This window comes from Anser brachyrhynchus (genome assembly GCF_964034855.1).
Source record: "Anser brachyrhynchus genome assembly, contig: SCAFFOLD_160, whole genome shotgun sequence".
Lineage (NCBI taxonomy): Eukaryota > Metazoa > Chordata > Aves > Anseriformes > Anatidae > Anser > Anser brachyrhynchus.
Genome location: NW_027663930.1, coordinates 252378 through 260829, shown reverse-complemented (window position 1 = coordinate 260829; position 8452 = coordinate 252378). Strand labels below are relative to the sequence as shown.

General features: G+C 43.4%; 1 long non-coding RNA gene across 1 annotated transcript; it reads left to right on the top strand.

Annotated features, from left to right (window-relative positions):
• The first annotated feature begins 121 nt into the window (after window positions 1-121).
• On the top strand, window positions 122-6746 carry LOC308191374. The gene is made up of 4 exons (XR_013947924.1): window positions 122-441; window positions 956-1109; window positions 3993-4188; window positions 4715-6746. It is a non-coding gene; the product is annotated as an uncharacterized lncRNA (long non-coding RNA).
• Window positions 6747-8452: the final 1706 nt, after the last annotated feature.

Sequence of the window (8452 nt, the reverse complement as noted above, 5' to 3'; positions counted from 1 at the left end):
TTGTGTGCTGAACAGAGTTGTGTGTTGTTTGGAAGCTTTGAGTTCCACTCTGGTTTTTTTGTTTGTTTCTTTGTTTCTTTGTGGGTTTTTGGTGGCTTTTATTTTTTTCAGGGGCGGGGGGGGGGGGGGAGTTGCGGAGTAATTTTGAACATTTCTGTGGGATTTGACAAATCAAATTTAAAAGTTAATGTTCATTTTATAGTTCATGTTCAAACAGGATGGTTAACTGTCTTGTTTGTCTCACAGAGGGTCCAACACCTGTGACCAGTAGCAGTGCATCTGCATTTTCTGCTCCTTCTGGAGAATTTCTGGATTTAGACAAATTCAAGAAGCCCGAAGGAAGCTGGGATTGGGAGACCTGCTTGGTTCAAAACAAAGCAGAGGCCACGAAGTGTGTAGCCTGTGAAAGTGCAAAGCCAAGCACCAAAGCAGAGCTCAGAGGTAATACTTAATGATTAAAACGAGGATGCATATTCTGTGATTTATTTTTTGGTTTGCTCTGATTTTTTTTATTTTCTTACCTGTTAAGCACAATTATTTTTTCCTTTGAGGTGTGGCAAAATTATTCGTTTTTCCTGTAGGAATATTGCCTAGATAACATCTGTTTCCACACTTTTCCCCAAGAATAAGTTTATCCTTTTTAGAGAAAAGCTTTCATTAATGACGTGCTTGTTCTTTACATGCCCTACACGTTGTTCATTTGGAGTTCAGACTAAAAACATGATCTTTCAAAGAAGTTCGTATACTTTTTAAAGCCAGGTGGTGGGCAGAAAACACAGTTGTGAAAAGTTTTATGTAGAGAGGAAGCATGGGGTTTTCTTGTTTGTTTTACTGTTTGGTGGGTTGTTTGTTAAACAGTTTTGACTGGAAAGATCAGGACTAGAATGTAGTTCAAACCTTCACGTACTGCAGATACACCGTGGGTTACGGACTTGACATTCACTTATTTCTGCAGGTTTTGGTGCTGCGGCTGCGTCCACAAAATGCTGCCTTGCCATCATTTACATTCGGTGTTCACTCAGAGTGTTCAGGTGCAGAGTCTGCAGCTGCCTCACAGTTTATTTTGGGAAGGACAGAAGAGAAGCAGTACTTGCAAACCAGTACTTCAGGTAAACAGAGTATCTTTTGTCTTCACTTGTGCGCTTATGTCCATCAAGTAAGACCTCTGAAACCATACTAGAAAAAATCTGCGGGATTTGATATGTTCATGTACTAGAGCTTTAGAAAAAGTTTAATTCCTATATGCAGCATGTCTTCTGTCCTGGTTATTGATACGTACGCAATTAGTAGCAATCCCTTTTTTGATCTCAACACTAGGTTTAGACAAAAAATTGCGACACCTTAAGGAACCTGTCCTGCATCTCATACAAGCACAGAAGTTGTAGTGTCTCAATGCTAGCAGTACAGTTGGTGGTAAAATCTTTAGTAGGGTGAAATAGAGGCCTCACACTTTTCAGAGAAAAAAAGAGATGAGAGAGAGTATCTTATTCCCACGTACTTGCAACTATGCTGCAGAGTGTACTGCTGTTACTCTAGTGCTACAAAGGTCCAAAAATCACTGAACAGTTATTAGCCAGTTTTGTATTCCTTTAATTTGTTGAAAGACTGCAGTAGAGGATTGAAGTTTTTATTGAGGATCACTGTGTGGAAAAATTCTGATTGTTAAATGTCATTTGTATGACTTAAGAACCACATTTTAGAGTACAGAATTCAGTATTAATTCCAGAAGGGGTAAGGGGAAGGACATTAGCTAGTAATCCCGAACAAAAGCAGTGTATAGAGCTATACTGATTTTAATCGCAGTATTCTTACAGTTGGTCTGTTACTGAACAGATATGTTTTGGGGAGATATGGTGGCCAGGGAGGCGTGTGTGTTTGTGTGCTTCCTCTTCTAGTTAAGGTTCTGGGGTTTGGTTTAGTCAGGAAAATTCGATGAGGCACCTTGTGTAAAAGGAAATGTTAACCAGCATTTTTCAACACGGTGTAGTCCCTTAAAAGTGTCATAGATGAAAAGAGGCCATAACCGCTGGGGGAAAAAGTTAGTGGGAAACTGAGAGCAGGATCACATTCAGTAGTGAGAGAGCAGCAGCCTAGGGAAAGCTGATGAATGACTGTAACAGATAGTTCTATTTTAAGTGTAAAACAACACTCAGTACTTTATAATGGTGGTCTTACCAGAGGGTTCTTCTCCATGGCTCCTAAAAGCACGTCTTGAAGGCATTCGAGTGTTATTACTAGAGGCATTCGAGTGTTATTACTATACTTGTTATTCGGCGTTATTACTAGAACAGGTTTAGAATGCTATTCTTTGCTTTTCATGAGCTTAGGGCAATGGGGAGTTTAAAGCTTAGCACTTCCTGAGAGGGTTTCTTACTCTACCGGCTCAGTTCTATCACTTATTTAAGGCAATTCAGGTCTCTGAACGGTTAAAGAATTGACACCAAATTTGATGAACTTTGATCCAGGATACTGACAAAACAGGACTTCATATAAACAATTTCAGTATGTTCATGAGGTTAGCTTGTGTGTTCTGTTAAATAGTAAAAAATGACACTTCTGTTTCTGTTTACCTAGCATAATTCTGCAAATGTTGCCTCCTTCTGCTTTAGAATGGAAATGCTCTTCTCCAAGAGAGCACTGTCCAAACTTCTTTGCCAAAATTTTTTGATTAAATTAATATTGTTTTATTTTGAAAACAAGAATAAGCCACAAACATGTTTTCTTGCTTCGGCTATCCAGAAGAACGTCAACAGTATTTTCAGATTTTCCTTCCCTACACAACTGTATGTAGGAAGAGTGCAGTTGGAAGCAGAAGACCTAAGATGATGTATCTTCTGTTTGTTTACTACAGTAACAAGACAATGGATTACCTCTTTATTAGAACTTGTGTAGCTTTGCAGTATTGAAACAAATGTAGGTATTAAAATACACATCAGTAATACGTTTCTGAATGGCTGAGTACCGTGCTCTCTTAGCATTGAAATACCCAGCCATTGGATTAGTTTGTCCCTCATGTTTGCTGAGTTTGGAAGCTATTTCAGAATGCCTTCAGCTTGTATTCTTCCCCAAAAGCATAGAACTCACTTCTCTGCATCCCCAATTCAAGTCAGAGAAACTGGGCACTGCAACCACAGGAGGTCTGCCTGTACAGAATCAGTGAAGACAAGTCTAAACAGCGGATTTTTTTGAATATGCAGCTGGGTTATCTGAATGTTCTTTATGCAGTGTACCTCAGTTTTAGTACAGATAGCACTTGTCTTGGTTCTTGTCATTAGTCTGAAGCTGCCCCTGAGAAAATCTTGAAAGGGAAAGTAGTGAAAGCTAATCAGCTGGCCCTTTCTTCTTAAGAACCAGTGTATTTTGTAATTCTCCCACTAATAATAAGGCGTCATGCTGGAGAATCGCGATTGTGTTGTTAAGCAAGACTGACTTCACCTGAGCGGTATAGTTGGCAGCTGTTGAATGTTTAATGGACTTTAAACAAACAAAAAAACTGAGCAGGTGGAGGTAGACATGGCAAACTGACAGGCAGCGTCAGATGCTTCTTTGAAATGGATAATCTGACTCCATTCACTTCTTTCTGGAAATAAGATCTAGTAATTAACCAAACAAAAGATAGAAGGGTTAAGACTGCATCTTTAAAGCAGCTGTGCTTGATAAATGTCTCTGGTCTTAAATCAATCTTTAGCAAAGCACAGAGACTTAGCAGCAGCTTGCTTATGCCAACGCTAAAAATACTTGATGTGTACAGGTAACCATGTCAAGGCTCTGGAGTTAATCCATGAGAACAATTCCTTCTGGTATTGGCAAAGGTGAGGATGCTTGCTTCTATAGAAATGAGGTTTTGAGCTGTGACTTAAGCTGTCACTTAGGTGACTGTTTAGGAAAGCTTCCTTTTAAGTTTTGAAGTATGTAAGCTGACAAATTGTTTAAGTTCAGAACTGGGTTTACAGTTTCTGTTCTCTGACTGTATGCAACTTCTCATGTTTCAGACTGAAAGCAGAATTGCAGCGGTACCAGTCATACAACTATAATGATTATTGCCAAGATTACCAGAACTACCACTCGCAGAGGAGTTAAGATGCTCACGCTGACTACAACTACAGCTCCTATGCTCCCTATGACAGCATGCAAGCTGTTGGAGACTGCTCTTTAGGAGATTCTTTAATGGCTCCAGCTGTTTTTGAGGTAAAGATACTGCACGCTTGCTGTAAAGAAAATATTTCACAGATAATACGTTGTACAGATTTGTGTGAATCAGCAAAAAGAATCCGAAGTTGAAAACATGCTTTCTGCTTAGTGTGAAGTTAAAAGAGCAGATTCCATTCAGAGGTGTTTGTATTTAAGTGCTTAAATAGTAAATCCATAGAATTAGTGATTTATACACCATTATTTGTTCACGCATACCAAAGAATGGTTTTGACAGCATAATTGCGTACGCTTCTTCTGTTCCTGTTCTTCTGATTTGCTTTGCTTAAAGCAAATTAAACAGTTGTTGTAAGTGGACTTATCGTGGTCAATGTATTAGTTGTGACCTCCGGAGGTCCCTTCCAACCTGTACTGTAATATTGGCTTTCTTCTAAAAATAAGTAGATAAAATGCCATCTATCCTTGTAGTTGTAGGAAGAAGGAATGGGTTGAGACTGCAGCACTTTGAATCTGTGATGCTTTCTGAAATGAGTTATGATTAAACTTAGCCTTTTCTGTCTTTCAGGAATCTTCAGTTATGACTGCAATCGGTGATGACCTAATTACTGACGGTAATAAGGGTTCTATCATTGTCACTTGAGTTTAGCCATCCTTGTGCCTTTTAACAATACAAGCCAACCTCTACTGGATGAAGAACATCTTGAAAGTTCAGCTGAGGTCAAACCTCTGTGGGGTTGATCTGCAATCAGCTGGGGTTTTAAAGCTGATACAGCATACACTGACCGCATCAAGTAAAACGGGACACTGTCAATGCTTCGCAGCAGGTTTCTTGTACCTGTGCCTTCATTCCCATTTGAAAATGGTCTAAGACAGAATTTTGTTCTTTGTATTGGTTCCGCTAAACAGATTTTATATTAGAAACTCAGTAATATGCAAAAGCTTTGTTCTCCACCCTGAGGTAAAAGCTTATGTTGCAGATTCCAAAAGGAGGATTCAGCTTGCACTTACAAATACGGTACAAAACATATTTGTGTCCTGGAAGGTTTGCAAAGTTCCTCACGTGGAGGCATTTTGTGTTAGTGTTTAGAAACTATCCTATGTAACGTGTATTGCCGTAGAAGTGAATTAAATGACTCTTGGGAGGGTTTCATGGCTGATTATCCGTAAACGTTATCTTTACTATCTTAAACATTGTCTTTGTCTTTATCTTGAAAGACAGTTCTAGTCCCAGCCTTCTAATATACAAATTCCCAAAAGTTGGAGTTGTGAGGCTCAAAATTTTAGAGGACTAAATACCTCACTAAAATTAGTAGATCTAATAGCTTATTACACTTAGCTTAAAATACATTTTATTAGCCATTTCACGTGAAGTTTTTTTGTGCGCATGCCTCAGATTTGATACTTGGACTTACCAGGCTTTTATTTTCAGATCCACAGCTCTACTTGGATGTTGATGAAATGAACAGACAATTCACGGAGACAAGCGAAGAACTCTACGATTCACTCATGAATTGTCACTGGCAACCTCTGGATACGGTCACTTCTGAAATCCCCTCTGCTATTTAAGTGTCTTCTAGAGCATGACCGTTAGGACCAAAGTGCTAAAACTACATTTCTTCTACATTATTCTAGCTCATAAGTTTTAAAGCACAATGATAGGTTGGGTTTTTTTTGCTATGCTTTTGACAGTTTCTGTAATCTTTTTGTTCATCACTCTCTTCTTGGAGCATCATGAAGTCATGTAAATATTCGAGAAATGTAAAGAGGTAAATGGGGTCTTATCTTAAAGATAAGACTTGCCTGTGTAAATAAAAAATTTGTTTCTGCAAACCTGCCAGCAAGGGATTTTACTTGTACCTGTGTGCAGCACGTTCTCTTCCGGCTTATGGAATTTAACAAGGTAGTAAGGGTATTTCATCTGTCTTTATTTTTATATGGGCATTAGGACACAAGCAAAATCTAGCTTCCCCTTGTTTTCCTGGTTCCTTAGGTAAGCGACAAGCCAAGCCTTTCATGTGCTTGCTTAGACTGGAAGTATGTATGGGAGACACTCACAGGCCTTGCTATGGAAACACCTGTGCCCACTTTTTCCTGCAGGCTGCTGGCTCTAACTGTACTACTGATACATGCTAGGTCAGCTAAAATTGGCTTATAAATAGGGTATGTTAAGCATATGGAAGTGTAGACTTCAACTGCCATAGCTACAAACATCCCGTGGAATGAGGATGATGTCTGCTGGCACTCTCTGCATCAGCATTCAGTTTTCCCTTGCCCTTCTTACTGTTAGACTTCTCAGCTGACGCTTTACAGCGAAGAAATTGCTACAACATAATCCGTGTTCTTAAACCTAAAAAAAAAAATCTTGGAGAAAACAACTTGCTGGTTTTCCCTCCTTGCTGGCAAGGAGAAAAATAGTCCACCAGGAACAACAAAAAAATCCTAGTAACAGCTCCTTAAGTTATACCCTCTGCTACCCTCTCTGATTGCTCTGGTCTTCCTTCATTCGTGGTAATGAAGTTTTTAAAGCTCTGGTAGAAGGATGACAGCACTCAAGTCAAAGGAGATGAGAGCAATGAGGAAAGCTTTGCTTTAAGCTAGAGCAGTATAGTCCAGAGAGTGCACTGGCACCACTGGGGATGCAGTGCAGTGAGTCCAGAGAGTGCACTGGAACCACTGGGGATGCGGTGGCGGGAGTCCAGAGAGTGCTTTGGCACCACTGGGGATGCAGTACAGTGAGTCCAGAGAGTGCACTGGCACCACTGGGGATGCAGCGCAGTGACTCTAGAGAGTGCACTGGCACCACTGGGGATGCGGTGCAGTGAGTCCAGAGAGTGCACTGGCACCACTCAGGGAGCAGTGCGGTGAGTCCAGAGAGTGCACTGGCACCACTAGGGATGCAGTGCAGTGAGTCCAGAGAGTGCACTGACACCACTGGGGATGCACTGCAGTGAGTCCAGAGTGCACTAGCACCACTGGGGATGCACTGCAGTGAGTCCAGAGAGTGCACTGGCACCACCGGGAATGCAGTGCAGTGAGTCCAGAGAGTGCACTGTCACCACTGGGGATGCAGTGCAGTGAGTCCAGAGAGTGCACTGGCACCACAGGGGATGCACTGCAGTGAGTCCAGAGTGCACTAGCACCACTGGGGATGCACTGCAGTGAGTCCAGAGAGTGCACTGGCACCACCGGGAATGCACTGCAGTGAGTCCAGAGAGTGCACTGGCACCACCGGGAATGCACTGCAGTGAGTCCAGAGAGTGCACTGGCACCACTGGGGATGCAGTGACGCGAGTCCAGAGAGTGCACTGGCACCACTGGGGATGCAGTGACGCGAGTCCAGAGAGTGAACTGGCACCACTGGGGATGCACTACAGTCACTCCAGCGAGTGCACTGGCACCACTGGGGATGCACTGCAGTGAGTCCAGAGAGTGCACTGGCACAACTGGGGATGCAGCGCAGTGACTCTAGAGAGTGCACTGGCACCACTGGGGATGCACTGCAGTGAGTCCAGAGAGTGCACTGGCACCACAGGTGATGCAGTGCAGTGAGTCCAGAGAGTGCACTGGCAGCACTGGGGATGCAGTGCAGTGAGTCCAGAGAGTGCACTGGCACCACAGGTGATGCACTCCAGTGAGTCCAGAGAGTGCACTTGCACCACGGGGGATGCAGTGCAGTGACGCCAGAGAGTGCACTGGCACCACTGGGGATGCAGTGCAGTGAGTCCAGAGAGTGCACTGGCACCACTGGGGATGCACTGCAGTGAGTCCTGAGAGTACACTGGCTCCACCGGGGATGCCCTGCAGTGAGTCCAGAGAGTGCACTGGCAGCACTGGGGATGCAGTGCAGTGAGTCCAGAGAGTGCACTGGCACCACTGGGGCTTCAGTGCAGTGAGTCCAGAGAGTGCACTGGCACCACTGGGGATGCCCTGCAGTGAGTCCAGGGATAGCACTGGCACCACTGGGGATGCAGTGCAGTGAGTCCATAGAGTGCTCTGGCACCACTGGGGATGCCCTGCAGTGAGTCCAGAGAGTGCACTGGCAGCACTGGGGATGCAGTGCAGTGAGTCCAGAGAGTGCACTGGCACCACTGGGGCTTCAGTGCAGTGAGTCCAGAGAGTGCACTGGCACCACTGGGGATGCACTACAGTGAGTCCAGGGATAGCACTGGCACCACTGGGGATGCAGTGCAGTGAGTCCATAGAGTGCTCTGGCACCACTGGGGATGCCCTGCAGTGAGCCCAGAGAGTACACTGGCACCACTGGGGATGCAGTGCAGTGAGTCCAGTGAGTGCACTGGCACCA